This window comes from Equus asinus, chromosome 13 (assembly GCF_041296235.1).
Source record: "Equus asinus isolate D_3611 breed Donkey chromosome 13, EquAss-T2T_v2, whole genome shotgun sequence".
NCBI classification, from domain to species: domain Eukaryota; kingdom Metazoa; phylum Chordata; class Mammalia; order Perissodactyla; family Equidae; genus Equus; species Equus asinus.
In genome coordinates, this window is record NC_091802.1 from 43,184,435 (window position 1) to 43,204,537 (window position 20,103).

A 20,103-nucleotide genomic window follows, 5' to 3' on the forward strand; every position below is an offset into this window, starting at 1 on the left:
AGGAGTCATATAGAATAGAGTAAGAATAACACTTGTATTGTATAACTGGAATCCCAGAAAAAGAGAATAGAGAGTATAGATAAGAACAAAATATTTGAAGGTACAATGGCTGAGAATTTTTATGAACTGATGAAAGACATGAGTCCAAGATGCAGGAAGCACAAAGTATACCACAAACGCTAAATCAAAATATGCACCTAGACACATTTCAGTGAAACTATAAGGGACCAAAGAAGACAAAATCATTAAACTACCCAGGGCTGGCCTTGTGGCCAATTGGTTGAGTTCTCGCGCTCTGCTGCGGTGGCCCAGGGTTTTGCGGGTTTGGATCCTGGGCGGGGACACGGCACCACTCGTCAGGCCACATTGAGGTGGCGTCCCATGTGACACAAGTAGAAGGACCTGTAACTAAGATATACAACTATGTATCGGGGGGATTTGGGGAGACAAAGCAGAAAAAGAAAAAAAAACCAATGGCAACAGCTGTTAGCTCAGGTGCCAATCTTTAAAAAAAAAAAAAAAGGTCCAGAAAAAAATTAAAGATCACCCACAATCAGACTGACAGCAGATTCAAAAGCAACAACAGAAGGTAGAAGATAATGTGCTTCAGTGTGCTGACAGAAAATACATTTTCACTTGTATACCAAATGAAAATATTTTTCAAAAATGATGAAGGCATTTCTGATAAAAAAAAGTTTATCATCAACAGATTCAATAAAAAGGAACTTCCTAAAGTAGTTATTTTTGAAATCATAGACTGCGACCCACTATGAGTCATGACACTGATTTAGTAGATTTAATAGGCATAAGAAAGGAAAAAGAAAAAAAAATATAAAGCCTATTTCAAATAATAAGGGTAAATAAAAAATGCTTCAGTCGGGTGTGTGCGGTGGCAATATTAAACATATTTCTTACTGTGGACTTGAAAGTCACTGTTTTAAGGATTTATTCTAGGGAAGAAGGAAAATAATGCCAGAAAAAGGTCTGAAATACTATAATTATATGGTAAGCAATGAAATAAATAAATATCTAGATTAACACCACCACCGTCACCTAGTTTAAAGAATAGAAAAGGGACAAAAGCAAAATGCTAGCTAGCATAGCCAAGGCTAAGGGGAGAGAGTGTTGAAGTGTTTTAGAATTCTTCTAGTGATGGTGATGGAGTTAACTTTAGGTTTTGTTAAATTGAGCAGAATTTGTATTAAAATTCCAAGGGTAATTACTAGAAGAACAGAAGTAGTAAAGGGGGAAAGAATAACAAAACTTCAAATTTTTTTTTTAAGATTTTATTTTTCCTTTTTCTCCCCAAAGCGCCCCCCGCACATAGCTGTGTATTTTTAGTTGTGGATCCCTCTAGTTGTGGCATATGGGATGCTGCCTCAACACGGCCTGATGAGCGATGCCATGTCTGCGCCCAGGATTCAAACTGGCAAAACCCTGGGCTGCTGAAGCAGAGTGAGAACTTAACCACTCGGCCATGAGGCCGGCCCCGCAAAACTTCAATTTTATAAAGGTAAGACAGGCCAGTAAGACACAGGAAATAGAAGGTAAAAAGATAGTAGAAACAGATTTGTAAGTAATTACAAGAAATGTAAATGTACTAAAAAACTGCCAGAAAAACAAAATCCAACTACCTGCTGATCACAAGAGATATCCCTAAAACACACAGACTTAGAAAGCTGAAAGTTAAAGGGTAGAAAAACGTGTGTTGGGCGAACACCAACCAAAAGAAAGCTGGATTTAACTACATTAATATTCAACTTTCTAGACTTTAATGCAAAAAACATTACTTGAATTGTGGCCAATTATGGTGTTAAGTATTACACGGTTATTCTCTGAATAAGCTACACTCCTAATTTTGAAAAGCCAAGACAGATATGTTGGTTATCCATTGGTCTTAAATGAGGTTTTGGCTCAAAACTGTGGGACTGAGGGGCCGGTCCCATAGCTGAGTTATTAAGTTTGCACGCTCCAGCTTAGGCCGCCCAGGGTCTCGCTAGTTTGGATCCTTGGTGCAGACCTGGCACCACTCACCAAACCATGCTGAGGTGGCGGCCCATATAGCACAACTAGAAGGACCTACAACTATGTACTGGGGGGGTCTTTGGGGAGGAGAAGAAAAAATAAAGACTGGCAACAAATGTCAGCTCAAGTGCCAATCTTTAAAAAACAAAACAAAACCAAAGAACTGTGGGACTGATCCAAAGAGGTAGTCCAATTTGCCTCATCAGTTTCACTTAAAAACTAGGCACCAAAAGACATCTCAAAGCAGGGTGAGTAGGTATATTCATTTGCTATAAGGTAGCACAGAAGAACGAGAAGGGGAAAGGAATGATAAATGACTACGTGCTAGCTTTTTACAGCTGGGTAGATGCATTACTCTCGCAAAAAGTAGCTCCTTCTGTTAACAGACCTAAAGATGAGTCTCATTTTGAAGGCTTCTGAAGTTGGTCTTTCTTCTATTCAGTTTTGTATCTTTTGGATATACTTTCAAAGCAGCTGTATCATCTACCATCTCTCTACCATTTCTCATATGAGCTAATCAGTAAGCAAGAAAAGATTGCTGTACTTTGTGGAATGCTAGTATTGAACTAGTTTGGATAAACTTATTACAACGGAAAAGTGAACATATAGCCTATTATGATTTTTGCCACAATAATTTTCTCAAAGCACCTTGGGCAGTTTCATGTTGTCTGGATGTTAAGCAACTTGACGGTCTTCCTTATCAGTCTGGCTTATCCAACATAGAGAAGTCAGAAAGCTTCCTTTCCCAACCTCCCTTAAAACTAGGGTACAGACAAGTTATCTACCCTCTTTCTGTCAGATGCATCTGCATGAGACTTTGATTCCAAAATGAGCAGCACGAAGAAGTAGGTGCCAAGTAGAATCCATCTTCTAGCAGTGGTGGCTGCAGAAGCATATTTTAACTCTATCTTGATTTTTATTTAATTCTGTAAGATACTGTTTTATATAGTTTATATAAATTTGGAATATTTACTCTTCCAAAAAAGAGATGAGAAGACTAGGATAAAAAAAAAAAAAACACATATGACCCAATTAAATATTGATTATAAGAGACTGCTTATTGCATCTCAGGCCTTTCAATGGGAATCACATTCCTTCTTCTTAAAGTACTTTCTTTGAAATTTCTTTTAGGAGAGTCTTTTGTTCTAATAGAATCAACAACATATTCTAACTTCCTTGTTACTCCAACAGTTCTTTGAAGATTATGCTTTTTTCTTCAGTATTGTACAGTTTTACCAGGATGTGTCTATGTATAGATTTCTTTTTTATCTTGCTTAAGATTCATTAGGCTTCCTGCATCTGTGAGTTGTGTCTTTTGTTGGTTCTGGAATCTTCTCTTTGAACGATGCCTCTGTCCCATTCTTTTTCTTTTCTTTTGGAACTCTGTGTAGACATATATTAGAGTTTCTCATTCTTTATCAACTCTTAACCTCTCTCCCATATTTTCCACTTGTTTCTTTCTTGCTTGCTCTCCCTCTCTCCACATTTTGCTGCATTTTGGATGGTTCTTCAGATGTGTTATAATTTAATATTCAGTTTTGTGTAATTAGCTATTAAATCCTCTCACTGAGTTTTTAGACAGTCTCTTGTCCTTAGAATCTCAATCCCTTTTCTTTCTTTAAAACATCTTAAATATGCTTCTTTTATAAGCTGTATCCAAGCTGACAATTCCAATATCTTAAGTCTTTATTATTTTTTATTTTTTAAATAAAGTCTACATTTCTTTTTCCTCCCCAAAGCCCCAGTACATAGTTGTATATTCTAGTGGGAAGTCCTTCTAGCTCTTCTATATGAGCTGCTGCCATAGCACAGCTACTGACAGCCCAGTGGTGTGATTCCACGCCCAGGAAGTGAACCTGGGCTGCCGAAGTGGAATGTGCCAAACTTTAACTATGAGGCCATCAGGGCTGGCTCCCAATATCCTAAGTCTTAAGAGGTCTGCTTCTATTCTTTTTTTTCCTCCCCTGCTAACTCTAGCCCATAGTGCCTACTTTCTCAGTTGGGTGTGTGATACTACCATGATCTCCCATTTTGGGGGGTTTTATCTAGGAGTTCTTTGCTCTAAGTTGCTCTAGAGAAGTTAGAATTTGTTTCTCCCTAAGTGCACTGTCTGTGAACACTTTAAACCATGTATTTTACTTACTCTTCAAATGGAACTGATTATTTTATGTCCTACTGAAAAAAAGAAAAAAGAAATAAAACGCTGACAATTAAATTTTAATTAATTTTAGAAAGTTCTCAGCCATCACTTCTTGGAATCCATCCCATTTCTCTCTCCTTCTATTGGGACTTTAATAACATTAAACTGTCTGACACCCTCTCATGGATCTTGGATACTCTACTCTGGTTTTTCACTTTTCCTTTCAATTTCAATTTGACAGTTTATATAGACTTGTCTTCAAATTTACTGATGCTATCTTCTGCTGTGTCTAGTCTGCTGATAAGCTCACTGAAAGAACTCTTCATCTCTAATATTATATTTTTCTTTTCTCTTGTGTAATTTAATCCATTCTTCTGACTTTAAAGATTTTTATTTTTTTCCTTTTTCTCCCCAAAGCCCCCTGGTACATAGTTGTTTATTCTTAGTTGTGGGTCCTTCTAGTTGTGGCATGTGGGATGCTGCCTCAGCATGGCTTGATGAGCAGTGCCATGTCTGCACCCAGGATTTGAACCGGTGAAACCCTGGGCCACCAAAGCAGAGCACGTGAACTTAACCACTTGGCCACGGGGCTGGCCCCATTCTTGTGACTTTAAAATCATCAATATGCTAGATACCCAAATGTCTAAGTCATGCTGAGACCAATTCCCCCCTTATACTCCCTATCTGAATATTTTGGTGGTTATCTTTATTGGATGTATATTAAGCACTGCAAACTCCAGATGCGCCAAAGTGAACTCATTCCATCCATACCATCTGTTCTTTCTTCTCTATTGATTATATGTGGAAGACAATGGGAATAATTGTGTGGGGGTTTTTTTGTTTGTTTTTTTTGGTGAGGAAGATTGGCTCTGAGCTAACATCTGTGCCAATCTTCCTCTATTTTGTATGTGGGACACTGCCACAGCATGGCTTGAGAAGCAGTGTATAGGTCCATACTCAGGAGCCAAACCTGTGAACCCTGGGCCACTGAAGTGGAGTACGTGAGCTTAACCACTAGGCGACTGGGGCAGCCCCGAATAATCATTTTTTTGACTGATCTATCATTAATGCAAGACAGAAGAGAGTTAAAATGGAATTAAAACATTCCAAGATGTTATACTGTTAACGAGAAAGGTAAAACATGGTTAAGTGTGTACACTGTAAATTCTAGGGTAACTACTAAAAGAATAGAGTATATTACTCCTAGTTTAATGGAGAAGGAAAAAGAACAATAAAAATAATCAATACAAGTGAACGCAGGACAAAGAGGAAAAGAAGCAGGGGGATAAAAAAAGACAAAGAGAGAACAAAATATGTCAGATTTAAATCCAAATATATCAGAAATGACATTAACTATACTTAGAGTAAATGCTCTAATTAAGAAAACTGGGGGAAAAAAGAGATCAGGAGGCTAGATAAAACACCTATAAACAATCCAATTACATGTTGATTATATAATAGCTTTCTAAAACAAACAGCCAGAATAGCTAAAAGAAAAGGAATGGAAAAAGATGAGTGAGAAAATACACCAAGCAAAATAAAGCTATCAAAATTGAGTATCAGACAAAAGAAACTTTTTTTTTTAAAGATTTTATTTTTCCTTTCTCTTCTCAAAGCCCTCTAGTACATAGTTGTGTATTTTTAGTTGTGGGCCCTTCCAGTTGTGGCATGTGGGATGCTGCCTCAGCATGGCTTGATGAGCAGTACATGTCTGTGCCCAGGATCCGAACTGGCAAAACCCTGAGCCACCAAAGCAGAGTGCGTGAACTTAACCACTCGGCCATGGGGCCAGCCCCCAAATGAAACTTCAAGGCAAAAAACTCACTTCATAATAGTAGGTTTGATCCACTGACAATTGTAAAGCTGTATGTAGCTTTGAAATACATAAGCAGGGGCTGGCCCCGTGGCCGAGTGGTTAAGTTCCAGCGCTCTGCTTCGGCTGCCCAGGGTTTTGCTGGTTCAGATTCTGGGCACCCAAAGCGGCGCCTAGTTTTTAAGTGAAACTGATGAGGCAAATTGGACTACCTCTTTGGATCAGTCCCACAGTTCTTTGGTTGTGTTTTGTTTTTTAAAGATTGGCACTTGAGCTAACATCTGTTGCCAGTCTTTTTTCTTCTTCTTCTCCCCAAAGCCCCCCCAGTACATAGTTGTAGGTCCTTTTGAGATGTAGGAAGAGCAGAAGGAACAACTCAGGTTGCAGCAATGGGGAAATGTATGTGTAGTACAAGGAATACATACAAGAAAATACACCCCATTCCTTGACCGACATGCTGAAGGGGCACACTGTGTGCCAACGAAAATGATCCCCAAAAAGGTAGTAATAATCAATACCATAGTAAAGTTACTGAATCTTAAAGGTAAAGAAAGACTCCTTGGAACCGCCAGGAAAAACAATCAAGGGAAGAAATCAGGCCTAGCCTTTGATTTCTTCAGTATTATACCCAATTCCAGAGGCCAGTGGTACAATACCACAACATTTCTAAGGAAAGAAAGTATTATTAAGCAAGGATTTTATACATATCTTTCAAATACAAAGGATACACATACACATGGAGATTTATGTACATATACATGTTTATATATGTAATTTCTTGAGCCATTTTTATAGGTTCAAAATTATATATAAATACATATGATGTAATATAATTATATCCTATATAATCTCAATATATTATATATATTTTTAACCTATAAAAATCATTCAGTAAATATTGTTTGCACAACCCTTTTTAAGTAAGTTACCAGGATATAAACTGCAGAAATGATGAGGAAAACTCAGCAGAATGAGTGGCAGGCTGCTTTGAATATATTTACACACAGAATTGAGGTGCTCTCAGAAAACAGAAGATACGACTAGTCGTATAAAACAGGGTAGGTAGAGTTAGGTAAATGGGAGTAAGAGTTGCCTACCCCTGCATCTATAATAGAAGTAAAAAGAACTTTAATCAAAACTGAAAATCAAGTAACGTAAGTATTATACAATCATATTTAACTATATGCTATATACTCACTAAGTTTATTAATTTATATTAGGTGATGGATGAAATGAAAGGGAGGGAGTAGAAGAGGAAACAAGTTAACTTTTCATAGCTTATAGCACAAAAATAATGGATACTTTCTAAAAGAAATAGAGAACAAAGATAATTTTATTAAGTTATAAAGGTAACTACAAGAAAAATATAATCCATCTCTATCTATTTCTATATCTACAATTATATCTACCTCACATTCAGAGAAAAAAATAGACCAGAGTCAGTGACCTAAAAAAAATATAGTATAATATAAAATAAATTGAACCTGTCGCATAAAACATAAAAAATTAATGAGTTAGGTTTTTTTCATATTGTAACACAAAACAAAACTCAACTCCATGATGATTATAAGAGGCACATCCAAAACAAAGTGATTCAGAAAGACGGAACATAAAAAGGACAAAGATATACGAGGCAATATATATAAAAGGAAAGCAGGAGGCAGAGTCTTACTTTCAATCAAGGTAGAATTAACACATTAAAGCTTTAAACAAGACAAAGGCACTTTATAATGTCAATGAGGATAACCCACAGTATCTAAAAATTTTAATATCTAACTATCATAATCTAGCAACATTCATAAAGCAGAAATTAGAGGAGATTCAAGGAAAACAGATGAACATACTAAAGTAACGAGATTCAAATCATCTCTCATTTCATGACAGATTTTATCAAAGAGATAAAAATAAACAAAGATCTAGAACACCTTATTAATAATATACGAAAACTTATGTGCCTAAATAAAGGGCACACATCTCTTAAAAAAGTACTCTTAGAACATTCACCAAAAAAGACTATTAGGCTACAGAAGAAACGATGATAAATTCCAAAAAGAAGAAATAATATAAGCAACATATATGAACACAGTATAACGAAACTAGGAATTAACAACATTTTTAAAAAGGCCTTTCTACAAATCTAAAACTGCAGAATTTCTCGGAAAAAAAAGATAACGACAACATTATATATCAACATATACAGGCTACAGCTGAAGCACTGCTCAGGCAAAACACAGGTTTAACTACATAGAGCAATTAAATAATAACAACAAGCCCCACACTTTGGAGAAATTTACACATGTATACCAAGAAATACACGATCCCATTTACATAAAGTTCCAAGACATATAAAATTAAACAATCTATTTTTAGGGGTACAAAACACATTGTAAAATCATTTTAAAAAGCAAGGGAAAATAAAAGAGGAGATAATACTTTCTAACTCATTCTGTGAGACCAGTATTACCCTGATACAAAGATATCACAAGAAAACTACAGACTAATATCTCTTATGAATATAGGTGCAAAAGTCTTCAACAAAAAGCTGGCAAACTGAATCCAGCAGCATATTAAAAGAATTACACAACATGACTGTGACTAAGCAGGATTTATCCCAGGAATACAACAAGGTTGGTTTAACATATAAAAATGAATCAATGTAATACAAAATATTGCTAGAAAAGGGAGGGAGGATCTCACATGATACTTTCAATAGACACGCACAAAAGCATTTAACAAAATCTAACACACTTTTATGATAAAAAAAAAAACACCCAACAAACTACGAATAGAAGGGAACTTGCTCATCTATGAAAAACCCCAGCTAACATCAAACTTAAAAGGCTAAAGACTGAAGCATGCCCTGCTAAGATCAGCACACAGATGTCTGCTTCTGCCCCTAAGAAATAGATGTCTGTTGTTGCCACTTCTACTCAACATTATACTGGAAGTTCTAAGGCAGGGCAATTAGACAGGAGAGGAAAAAAAAGGTACTCAGATGGAAAAGGAAGAAGTAAAACTATTCACAGATGATAAGATATTATATATAATAAATCCTTAAGTCACAAAAAAATGATTAGAGTTAATAAGTGAGTTTGGCAAAGTTGCAGGATACAGAATCAATATACAAAAATCACAACAGCATAAAAAAATAGAATACTTAGGATTAAATTGTACAAAACTTAAAAAAAATTGAAAAAATTAAAGAAGATCTAAAGAAATGGAAAAACATCCTATGTTCATAGATTGAAAGATTTAACATCGCTAAGATAGCAATACTCCCCAAACTGATCTACAGATTAACATAATCCTTATCAGAATCTCAGCTGATTTCTTTCTAGAAATTGACAAGCTGATTCAAAAATTCATATAGAATTGCAAGGGACTAAGAAAGCCAAAACAATCCTGAAAAAGAATAAAGTAGGAGGGCTCACAGTTTCCAACTGCAAAACTTACTACAAAGCAACAGTAATCAAGATGGTGTGATACTGGCAGGAGAGACATACAGATCAATAGAATACAACTGAGAGAAAAAAAACCCATACATCCTTAGCCAACTGACTTCTGATGAGGTACCAAGACCATTCAATGGGTAAAATAACTGTTTTCAACAAATAGTGCTGGGACAAACTGGGTAATCAAAAGCAAAAGAATGAATTTGGACCCCTATCAAACATGATATACAAAAATTCATTCAAAATAGATCAAAGACCTAAATGTAACAGCTAAAACTACAAAACTCTTAAAAGAAAACGTATGTCTAAATTTTCATGGCCTTGGACTAGGCAACAGATTCTTAAATATGACATCAAAAGCACAAGCACCGGGGCCGCTCTGTGGCCGAGTGGTTAAGCTCGTGCGCTCCGCTGCGGTGGCCCAGGGTTCGGATCCTGGGTGTGGACATGGCACCGCTCATGAGGCCACGTTGAGGCGGCGTCCCACATCCCACAACTAGAAGGACGTGCAACTAAGATATACAACTGTGTACGGGGGGGGTTTGGGGAGATAAAGCAGAAAAAAAAAAAAAAAGATTGGCAACAGTTGTTGGCCCAGGTGCCAATCTTAAAAAAAAAAAAAAAAAAAAGCACAAGCACCAAAAGAAACAATGATAAAACAAACTTCAATAAATTTTAAAACTTTGTGCACCAAAGGACATTGTCAAGTGAAAAGACAATCAAAAAATGGGAGAAAATATTTACAAATAACGTCTAACAAGGGTCTCATGTCCAGAATTCATAAAGAATTTTCATAACTCAACAAAAGGACAGCCCAATTAAAGAATGAGGAAAAGATCTGAACAGACATCTCTCCAAAGATCATATCCAAATGGCCAATAAACACAAGAAAAGATGCTCAACACCATTAGTCATTAGGGAAAAGCAAATCAAAATCACAGTAAGATACCACTTTATACCCATTAGGATGGCCATAATAAAAAAGATAGAAAACAACAAGTGTTGGTGACCTTGTAGAGAAATTGAAACTCTCATACATTGCTGGTGGGAATGTAAAATGGTGCAGCCGCTTTGTAAGAGTCTGGCAGTTCCCCAAAAAGTTAAACATACAGTTACCACATGACCAACAATTCCATTCCTAGGCATATACCCAAGAGAACTGAAAAATACATTCACACAAAAACTTCTACAAGATGTTCATAGTAGCATTATTCATAATAGCCACAGAGTGGAAATAACCTAAATGTCCATTAATTGATGAATGATTAAACAAACTGCAGTATATTCATACAATGTAGTATTACTCGGCCATAAAAGGGAACGAAGTACTGATACATGTTATTAACATGGATGAACCTTGTTCATTATGCTAAGTAAAGAAGTCAGATACAAACAGCCACACATTGAATGATTCAATTTATATGAAATGACCAGAATAGGCAAATCTGTAAAGACAGAAAGTAGAGATACAGAAAGTGGTTGCCAGGGGAAGGGGGGGAATGAAGATGAGTGCTAAAGGATACAGAGTTTCTTTGTGGGGTGATGTAAATGTTCTGGAATTAGTGGTGATGGCTGCACAACACTGTGAATATGCTAAGTCACTGAACTGTATACTGTAAAATGGGGAATTTTATGCTATGTGACGTCTATCTCAATAACATCAAAACTCTACCGGAAAAAACGCAAAGGAATGATAAACACAAAATTCAGGATAGTGCTTTATCTCTGAAGCAGGAAAAACTGGAATGGGATCATAAAGTTACTGATAATGTTCTTTTTCTTAAACTGAGAAGACACGCAAGTGTTTGGAGTTATTCTTTATATTTTACACATATTTTTTAAATAGTGTATCAACATTTAAGAAAATACTAAAGGTGACAAAATGGGACTGGAGTTTTAGTTTTTTCTGTTAAAAGCCTAGTAGAGCTATTTGGCTTTAAAACTATGTACAAGTATAACTTTCATAAAAGTGAAAATTAAAAAAATAAAAGAATGGAAGGTGATGAAAAGGAGGCAGTGAGTGTGGTGACTACTCTAAGAATTTTGGTTCTAGGAGCTGGCCCTGGGGCCGAGTGGTGAAGTGGGCGCACCTCCGCTTCGGCGGCCCAGGGTTCAGATCCTGGGTGCGGACATGGCACCCCTCATTAGGCCATGTTGAGGCGGCCTCACACATGCCACAACTAGAACTCACAACTAGAATATACAACTATGTACTGGGGGGATTTGGGGAGAAAAAAAAAAAGCAGGAGGGAAAAAAAAAAGAATTTTGGTTCTGGGGCTGGCCCCATGACTGTGGGGTTAAGCTCATGCACTCCGCTTCGGTGGCCCCGGGTTTCGCAGGTTCAGATGCTGGATGTGGACATGGTACCACCCATCAGGCCATGCTGAGGCAGCGTCCGACATGCCACAACCAGAAGGACCCACAACTACAATATACAACTATGTACTGGGGGGCTGCAGGGAGAAGAAGAAAAAAATAAAACTGGCAACAGATGTTAGCTCAGGTGCCAATCTTTAAAAAGAAAAAAAAGAATTTTGGTTCTAAAAGAATCCTGATTCATATGGGGCAACAAAAGACCATGAATAGCTAAAGCAATCCTGAGAAAAAAGAACAAAGCTGGAAGCATCACAATCCCGGGCTTCAAAATATACTACAAAGCTATAGTCATCAAAACAGCATGGTCCTAGTACAAAAAGAGACATACAGATCAAGAGAATAGAACTGAAAGCCCAGAAATAAAACCACACATCTATGGACAGCTAATCTTCGACAAAGGAGCCAGGAACATACAACGGAGAAAGGAAAGTCTCTTCAATAAACGGTGTTGGGAAAACTGAACAGTCACATGCAAAAGAATGAAAGTTGACTGTTATCTTTCACCATACACAAAAATTAACTCAAAATGGATTAAAAACCTGAAGGTAAGAGGTGAAACCATAAAACTCTTAGAAGAAAATATAGGCAGTACACTCTCTATCGGTCTTAGAAGTATCTTTTTGAATACCATGTCTACTCAGGCAAGGGATACAAAAGAAAAACAAATGGGACTTCATCAGACTAAAGAGCTTCTGCAAGGCAAAGAAAACCATGAGCAAATAAAAAAGACAACCCACCAAACGGGAGAAAATATTTGCAAATCATATATCCAACAAGGGGTTAATCTCCAAAATATATAAAAAACTCATACAACTCAACAACAAAAAAACAAACCACCCAATCAAAAGATGGGCAGAAGATATGAACATTTTTCCAAAGAAGATATACAGATGGCCAACAGGCACATGTAAAAGTGTCCAACATCACTAATTATTATTATTATTATCACAAATCAAAACTATGATGAGGTGCTGGCCCCATGGCTGAGTGGTTAAGTTCGCATGCTCCGCTTTGGCGGCCCAGGGTTTTGCCAGTTTGGATCCTGGGTGCAGACATGGTACCGCTCATCACGTCACGTTGAGGTGGCATCCCACATGCCACAACTAGAAGGACCCACAACTAAAAGAATACACAACTACGTACTGGGGGGATTTGGGGAGAAAAAGAAAGAAAGGAAAAAACCCAAAAAAACTATGATGAGACATTACCTTACACCTATTAGAATGGTTATAATTACCAAGACAAAAAAACAATGAATGTTGGAGAGGATGTAGAGAAGAGGCAACTCTCATACACTGCTGGTAGGAACGCAAACTGGTGCAGCCACTATGAAAAAGAGTAGGGAGATTTCTCAAAAAATTAAAAATAGAAATACCACACAACCCAGCTATCCCACTACTGGGTATTTATCCAAAGAACTTGAAATCAACAATACAAAGAGACTATACACCCCTACATTCATTGCAGCATTATTCACAACAGCCAAGACGTGGAAGCAACCCAAGTGCCCATCCACTGATGAATGGATAGAGATGTGGTACACAGACAATGGAACACTACTCAGCCATAAGAAAAAGATAAAATCGTTCTATTTACAACAACATGGATGGACCTTGAGGGTATGATGTTAAGTGAAATAAGCCAGACAGAGAAAGACAAACACCATATGATTTCACTCATGTGGAAGATAAACACAGGGACACAGAGAACAGGTAAGTGGTTACGAGATGGGAAAGTGGGTGAGGGGTGGGCATAAGGGGTAAAGGGTCACATATATCTGGTGACTGACAAATAATAACGTACAACTGAAATTTCACAATGTTATAAACTATTATGACCTCAACTAAAAAAATTCTGAATTAAAAAAAATTTTGGTTCTAAAGACAAGTAAAAAGAGTAGATGGTAGCTATGGAGAGTAAGAGTCAACAGAGTAAAGTTTTCTTTTTTAGTTTTAGTGTTTCTTTTCCCCATAATGTGTAGGTATGTTTACTGGTGATAGGAAAAGAATGAGTAAAGAGCAAGATTACCAATATAGGAAAAAGGTATAAGGTCCTGGACAAGACAAGCTAGGATCCAAAATCCAGATATAGGTAAGAATTATCATTTGACAGATGGTGAAACAACAGAGAAATATTTAAGGACAGGAGCTGATGAACCCAAGTTTGATGGAGTATATTATAGGTAGATGAAGGCACTCCCACCTGATGGTCCAAATTTTCTTTAAGTTTTCTACTAGGAGTAAGGAAAGGTGGAGGACAGCATGGTTGAGGGAAGATGAGGGCCTGAGAACCAATGTTTGAGAATGACAGCTGAGGGGACTAAGAGGGAGATGACATATGAAAGGATTACTTGAAGTTCTGAGGGCCCAGTGAGTTGGCACCAGTCCCACACTGCACCACAGTAAAGATGTAGAAATGAAGAATGCAAGTATTTGTACTGACTGGGGATCGGCTTTTGGTGAATAGGTACGACAAAAGAATTAGGAAGAATAGAAGTTGGAATCAAAGTGTTGAGAGAAATGAAAAACAATCCATGGTGCCTGAGGAGGACAAATTAAGGGGGGATCTAAGTTACTAAAGTCAAGGTTCCAGGGTCATGTGAAGGTGAAGAAAAACTGCAGTGAAATAAAGGAGTGACAGCAAGAAGGGAAAGGGCTTCACAAATAGTACAGAGATGGCAAGATTTCTGAGTAAACACTCTGATCAATAAAATGGGGATAAGTAATTCTTGCTCTACCTACCACAAAGGGTTCAAGTGAAAAATAATTTCTTGGGAGAGAAGAAGGGGAGGAGAAAGGGCCTCAAAATACAACGATAATCTTATGAGGCTGTGAATTACTCAGCTACTTCATTTATTTATTATTTATTCAATAGTGTAGCTTCTACTTGAAAAACAATAAGAACGTATTTTTCAAAATGTTATTTCCAACAGTATTTGTATCTCTGACAAATAAATCTGGCTTTTCCTATTATTTCCTATTATTTATTTATTTAACTCACATCTATTGAATACATACGTGCCAGGCTTATGCTAGATGCAGTATATGTATTGGCAGACAAATAGATACAGTGTCTCTTTCCTCAAGACCCTTTCAGTTATAAACAAGTAAACAAAAACTTATAATTATAAATTATAAAAGAGTACTGCAAGAGAATAAGGCAGAGTGGAGGATTTATTTAAACTGGGTAGTTAGAGAAGGTTTCTTTCTTTTTTTTCTTAAAGATTTTATTTTTCCTTCCTCTCCCCAAAGCCCTCCAGTACATAGTTGTGTCTATTCTTAGTTGTGGGTCCTTCTAGTTGTGGCATGTGGGATGCCACCTCAACATGGCTTGATGAGCAGTGCTAGGTCCACGCCCAGGATCTGAACCTACGAAACCCTGGGCTGCCAGAGCAGAGTGTGCAAACGTAACCACTCAGCCACGGGGCTGGCCCCAGCGAAGGTTTCTAACGAGGTAATGTGTAAGCTAAGACCTAAAGGATAAAAACCAACCATGCGAAAGATGATGAAATACAGTAGCATGATCATTCCGTGCCTAAGGACAGTGTTTAGACAGAAAAACAGGGCCGAGGTCTGAACCTGAAGAACTCTTAACCTCTAAAGTTCAGGCAGAAGAGAAGGAGGCAAAAAAGGAATCCATATAGAAGCAGGAAGAGAGACAGAAAGGAGGAATATAGGAAAGTATAAAATCTTCATGGGGCCAGCCCCATGGCCGAGTGGTTAAGTTCGTGAGCTCCACTTCAGTGGTCCAAGGTTTCGCCAGTTCAGATCCCAGGCACGGACTTGGCACCACTCATCAAGCCATGCTGAGGTGGCATCCCACATAGCACAACCACAAGGACCTAGAACTAGAATATACAACTATGTCGTGGGGGGCTTTGAGGAGACGAAGGGAAAAACAAAAAAAAGAAGATTGGCAACAGATGTTAGCTCAGGTGCCAATCTTTAAAAAAAAAAAAACTTCAAAAGCAAGAGAAAACGTTTTAAAGAGAAAAAGAGTGGTCAATTGTATTGAACGCTGGTGAGAAACAGAATATGGAATAAAATAAGAATTTTATTTTATTTTATTTATTTTTTGGGGGGGAAGATTAGCCCTGAGCTAACTACTGCCAATCTTCCTCTCTTTGCTGAGGAAGACTGGCCCTGAGCTAACATCCATGCCCATCTTCCTCTGTTTTATACATGGGATGCCTGCCACAGCATGGCTTTTGCCAAGTGGTGCTATGTCTGCACCTGGGATCCAAACCAGCGAACCCTGGGCTGCTGAGAAGCAGAACATGCAAACTTAACAGCTGTGCCACAGGGCCAGCCCCAAAATAAGAATTCTAAAAGGTCTATTGGATTTACCAAATAGAAGTGCTTTGTGGCCTTGAATAAAGTGGTTCTGTGAAAAGTCCTAAAGCCAATCTGAATAGGCTGAAGAGTGCATAAAGAGAGACAATAAGGGGCTGGCCTGGTGGTGTAGTGGTTAAGTTCGTTCACTCTGCTTTGGTGGTCCATGGTTCGCAGGTTCAAATCCCAGGCATGGACCTAGCACCTCTCATCAAGCCAAGCTGTGGTGGCATCCCACCTAAAATAGAGGAAGACTGGCACAGCTGTTAGCTCAGGGCCAATCTTCCTCAAGCCAGAAGAGGAAGACTGGCAACAGACGTTAGCTCAGGGCCAATCTTCCTCACCAAAAAAAGGGAAAGAAAGAAAGAGAATAAGAAAGGAAAAAAGGAAAGGAAGGAAGAGGGAGATTTCACCGTATTATAATTCTGGATAAAACAAGACAAAAAAATTAACATACAGCTGAGATCAACAAGATGGGGCAATCCCTAGGTGCCTGAAGATGAAGCCTCAGGACCTTGAAGGTAACTAAAATCTCCCTGCAAAAAGCTCTGAGATATGAAAGGTTGTCTCCACCCTTGAAATAGGGATTATAAAAGCTGCACTCTGTCGTTACTGCTGCCCCTTGAAAGCATCAAGAAACTCACCTCTATCAGGGTGTAAATGGAAAGGGTTATGTTTAAGGGGTTGGAATTTCAGACCAGAGTCATTGGTGAACCTAAAGAATTTACACTTTCCACTGACAGCAGGAACCCTTAGCTTAGGTATTAACATTTTAGAACCAGTCCTTATGAAGTTCACAGATCTTCAGTTAAAGACCCAAGGCTCTAGTAAAGGCACAAATGGAACTGCCCCATAAGGACTCCCTCTAAAATCCAGGATATAAGAAACTTCTAAAAGAGGATGAGATGACAATCAAAACTGCAAACCACAAGGAGACAAACCACTGTGAAAGTCAAGAGAAGCAACAAACTATAAAAGCACATATCAAATACTACAGATAACATAAGATTTGAAAGAAATTATAAAGTAAGAACATTTAGAATGTTTATAAAGAAAAAAGGTAGAAATAATAACCAAAAGGCAAAAGCAGGGCATTATTAAAAAACAAAAAAAGGCAAATTGGAAAAAGAATCATATTTTAAGAATTTAAAAAAGGCACTGATTCTCAATACAGCTGTTTTTTAAAAAGTCATTGATATGTAATAGAACAGTATTTATAAATGTTAATTGTGGAATATAGGTGGTAGGTATATGGCTATTCACTGTACAGTTCTTTCAAGTTTTCCATATGCTCAACAATTTTTGTTCTAAAATATTGGGGGAAATACCACTGAAATGGAAAATAAGTAAATGGTAAGTTAGGTACAGCTGGAAGAGAGAATCCTCTATACTACCTTCTAAAAGCTTTAGGATTTTTTCCTTTTACATCTAAATCTTTAATATTCCTGCAGCTGATTATTGTATCGTATAAGGTAGGTGGTCCAAATCCATTATTTCCCACATGGATAACCAATTGTCTCAGAACCTTTTACTGAAAAGTTCATTCTTTTCCCTCCTTATCTGCAATACCATCTTTGTTTTAGCAAGTGGCCAAATATTTAAGGGTCTGTGACTGGGCTCTCTTTTCTGTTCCATCAGTCTATCCTTGTGCCCATATCACACTGTCTTAATTACCATAGCTTCATAATAAGTGTTGATAGCTGGTAGAGCAAGTCTTTCTATCTAATACTTATTTTTGGCCCCTTACACTTCCACATAAATTTTGGAAACAGCTTATCAAATTCCATACAAAATCCCATTGACATTTTGACTTGATTGCTTTGAATATATAGAAAAATTTGAGAAAAACCAATAACTTTACAATATTGAGTCTTGTAATTCATGAACAAAACATTTTTTAAAATCTCACTTTTTATTCATTGTCCTTTAATGACTCTCAATAATGTTTTAGAGTTTTTGCCATAAGTCTTTCATATCTCATTAGATTTATTCCTAGGTGTTTCATAAATTTTTTTTCTTTTAACAATGGTGACATTTCTGTAATCTTCATTTTCTAACTCTGTTTTTGATATACAGATAGACAAATTTTAATTTATGATATTGTATCTGGCATCCTGCTAAACTCTGTTGTTAATCTGTGTAACTTTTCTGTAAATTCTTTTGGATTTCTATGCACATAATCTACTTGCAAACAAAAACAGTTTTGTCTCTTCCTTTCATCTCTCATATCTATTTACTTATTTGTTTCTGCCTGTCTACCTCACTGTGCTTAGGACCTCCTGCACAATATTTAATATAAACAATGACGGCAGGCATCCTTGTTACGTCTCCCCATCTCAAAAGGAGAGTGTTCAACTTTTCAATGTTAAGTATGATGTCTCCTATATGGTTTTTGTAGGCAGTCTATCTGGTTAAGGAAGATCTTTTCTTTACCAAGCTGGACAAGGCTTTTCATCATGAACAACTACCCAATTTTTTTTTTTTTTTTTTAGAATGATTAGCCCTGAGCTAACTACTGCCAATATTCCTCTTTTTGCTGAGGAAGACTGGCCCTGAGCTGACATCTATGCCCATCTTCCTCTACTTTATATGTGGGACACCTACCACAGCATGGCTTTTGCCAAGCGGTGCCATGTCTGTACCCGCGATCCAAACCGGCAAACCCGGGGCTGCCGAGAATCAGAACATGCGAACTTAACCGCTGTGCCACTGGGCCAGCCCCCTGAATTTTATATAATGCTTTTTTTTCTTTTTTTTTTTTACATCTATTTAGATGCTATTTTTTTTTCCCTTTACTCTTTTAATGTTGTGGACTACAAAAATTTATTTCCGACATTAAATCAAGCCTGCATTCCTGGGATAACTTGGTCATGATATACCCCAAATTGGTTCTGGTGTTTGATAGTGTTTTAAGATTTGCATTTGTGTTATAAATCTGAGTTTCATATAATTATTCTTCTCATACTGTCCCTGTCAGGATTTAGCATCAAGGTGGTACCAGTCTTTCATTAAATGAGCTGGGAGCTTTTCTTCATTTTTAATTCTCTGGAGGATTAGAAATTGCTGGTTAAGACTGAAGTTATTTCTTTTATGAATTTTATTAGAACTCACTAATGAACTTATTCAGGCTTAAGGAAAGGTTTTTTACTACAGATTCAATTTATATAATAGTTATAGGATTACTGAAGTTTTCTACTTTTTTTTTTTAGTCTATTTTAGCAAGTTATAGTTTTTAGGAATTTGTCCACTTAAACCTAATTTTTGCATTCAATGGTATAAAGTTATTCATAATATGTCTATCTTTGGAGCCTGCTGCATCTGCAATAATGTCCTCTTTTTTCATGATTGATATTGGTTTTCCATGTTCTTAACATCACCACAAGTACATCAAAGAAGTACCTTTAGGCTTTGTTGTATGTTTTGTTTTGTTCGTTTCTGTTCCTATCTTTATTATCCTATCCTCATTACTTCTTTCCTTTTGCATTCTTTGGATTTATTTTGCTAGTCTTTTTCTAATTTCCTGAGAGGACTGTTTACTTTGTTTATTTCCTGCCTTTCTTTTTTCCTAACATAAGCATTTAAGGATATGTATTTGCTATCAAATATCATATTACTTTAGCTTATCCTACAAGTTTTGATATGTAGTATTTTTACCTTTCAGTCCAAAATATTTTCTAATTACCACTGTGATTTCTTCTTTTACTGATAAGTTATGTAAAAATGTATTTCTTAATTTCCAAACAGAGGGGTTTTTCTATTATCATTTTTAATAAATTGATTGCTTTGTGGCTTGATAACTTGATTTCAGTTCTTTGAAATTTGTTGATATATTATGACACAGGATATTGTAAAAAATTTTGTTTAAATAAATGTTCCATTTATGTTTGGATTTTTTTATTTTCAAAGTGATTGGGTGTGCAGCTTTATATAACCATTAGTGAAATTTGTGAATTGTGTTGTTCAAA

The 20,103-nt window shown here is 36.9% G+C and overlaps 1 protein-coding gene across 14 annotated transcripts in view; it reads right to left on the reverse strand.

Annotated features, from left to right (window-relative positions):
- The window catches only part of GPATCH8 (G-patch domain containing 8), a 102,228-nt gene that overhangs the window by 24,056 nt on the left and 58,069 nt on the right, over positions 1–20,103 (reverse strand). The gene's annotated exons all lie outside the window — the stretch shown is intronic.